General features: G+C 43.4%; 1 protein-coding gene across 3 annotated transcripts in view; it reads left to right on the top strand.

The window, feature by feature from the left end:
• Nucleotides 1–1,585: 1,585 nt before the first annotated feature.
• The window catches only part of LOC102192982 (calcitonin-1), a 5,559-nt gene continuing 5,025 nt past the window's right edge, over nucleotides 1,586–2,119 (top strand). For all 3 annotated transcript variants that reach the window (XM_005731511.2, XM_005731510.2, XM_005731509.1), the window contains exon 1: nucleotides 1,586–1,708. The gene's annotated coding sequence lies outside the window, so the exon portion shown is untranslated. The remainder of the gene's footprint in view (nucleotides 1,709–2,119) is intronic.

The raw sequence follows: 2,119 nt of genomic DNA, 5'->3' as shown, positions 1-2,119 counted from the left end.
CAGTCTTACTAAGGGATGGTTAAAGATTTTGTTTTTACTCACCTCAATAGGAACTCATTTAAACTTTTCCGTGACCCAGTGTACATCAGAAATAAACACTCAAAGGAAGGTAAAATAAGTGACGCTGATCTGAGAGTGCCTGCTGACTCCCAGTATTCTTCCATCACCGCATGAGTTATGCAGGTAGCAATGCAGGTGCACGGATGTGGCTTGAGACCAGGCAGCTGTCTATTCAGCTCTGATTTAACGTCTGACATGGCTGAGTCTTGTGGCTCAATAGCACTAAAAGGCTCATCCTGCCTAATGGGGTTCCTCTATGACGCAGACATGGAGAGGCAAACCCTCCCCTTCTTTTAGTCCGACAGATAATCTTACACACACACACACACCCCTACTGGACGCCCATTCATTTTGTCCACTATGCAGTGCTTGTGAGTGCACACAGACAGATATGCATTCATTTCAAACAGACACATAAATAAAAAAGGTTTTGGTATGCGCAGTAAAATAGGAGTGAACACAACACACAAAAACACACAGCCTGTGCACTAATGAAAAGGAAGGGAATAGAGAGGATGGTCCACGGCAAACAGTTGTGTAATTGCTTTTGAGAAACGGCTCTTGTCGGAGTCTGTCATCGATTTGGTCTTTACAGAGGACAACTCGTTTGCTCAGTGTGTGGGAGGAGGCCCGGGCAGCAGCGATCATTAAGTGACTGTGGTATCACTTTTATTAACTCAATACACTTTGATGTTTCACTGTTGTGGGAAGGGAAGTTGTCATACTTAGCTCGAGTTGTACTGCAAACAGAGCACAAGCAGAAGCTTTTGTGAGAGTGGGACCATGTTTAAAGTGAATCATACTGATAACAGATTGAATTGGATAAGATAACAATTGCACAGTTGCTTTGTAGACTGAAAGTACTTAAACAGAAACTTTGATATGCAAAGTGCCATGACTCTATAAGTTCTAGCGAAGCAGATGATATGGCCTCAAATCAAATCAATAAGAAGATGATTCGATTACATAAGCTGACTGTAGATAGTCTACACTGGGCTGGGTGTAGTGCTGAAGCTGGTGTTATCTGAGCAGCATTATGAATGAAGAACCTAAGAGTGCATCACTGTAGTATACATCCATCCCCAGCAGATGGCCCCGCCTGCAAGTGCTTACACGGTTGGGTGGAGTTGTGGGGGAATGTGGGGGGGCTTATTGATTTGGCATTTGGGATATAGCATGAATTGTAACATTTTTTTGAAAGTTCTTAAAATATTTATTGCTGGTGTTGCTTCTCCACGGACACCAGTTTGCTTTGCCTCCTATTTCATTAATGACATCAATGCAAATTGGGGATAGCAAATGGTCCAAATGACTGGTGGATTTTGTGAATGGAGCACTTAGTGACTGAGGAATGACGTAAACGCAAAGCCATATCTCTTATTAGTGAGCCAGGACTGAGAGGAGGAATCCCATTGGCTCGCTTTAGCATCAGAGCAATGCGATTGGCTGGCATCAGATAATTAAACACCTACACAGTCAATGCACAAATCCAAGTGGTGGGGTATATAGGCTGGTCCGTTGGCACTGCACGCAACAGAATCAAGAGTTGTTCACTAAGTTGAGAGAAAGTCAACTTTATTGTGGTTTGCATAGAGCTTCATAGAGATATATATTTATTTTTTATTTTGCTGGGTGATTATCGCTGAAGGTAAGTGACAACTTTTGATGTTGTGTTAGAAGTTTTACAACTAGACTGAAATTGTTACTTATAGGGTGGTGGCATGTGTGTGTGTGTGTGTGTGTGTGTGTGTGTGTGTGGGTCAGATGCAATGTGCAGCCAGAGTCATTATGTAAGACGGTGATGTGACAGTGGTGGTTATGGGCATGGAGTGTGGCCACCGGGTTACCCCTGCTCATTTTGTGAAGGTCCAGTGCGCTGCTTCAACAGAAGGAAAGCGTGAATGAGAAGGCAGGCACTCGAAAATGAGAAGAAGCTTAAGTAAAGAAGAGCAAGTGACAGAGGAAAATGGGCAGGAGAAATCAGGGTTGAGTGAGTGTGTTTGTGTTGTTTTAAGGTAGTGTGTGTGTGTGTGTGTGTGTGTGTGTGTGTGTGTGTGTG

Source organism: Pundamilia nyererei, unplaced genomic scaffold (assembly GCF_000239375.1).
Source record: "Pundamilia nyererei isolate P.nyererei 1_Seehausen unplaced genomic scaffold, PunNye1.0 scaffold00043, whole genome shotgun sequence".
NCBI lineage: Eukaryota > Metazoa > Chordata > Actinopteri > Cichliformes > Cichlidae > Pundamilia > Pundamilia nyererei.
Note: the sequence above shows the minus strand (reverse complement) of the source record. Positions and strands in the feature narration are given on the sequence as shown.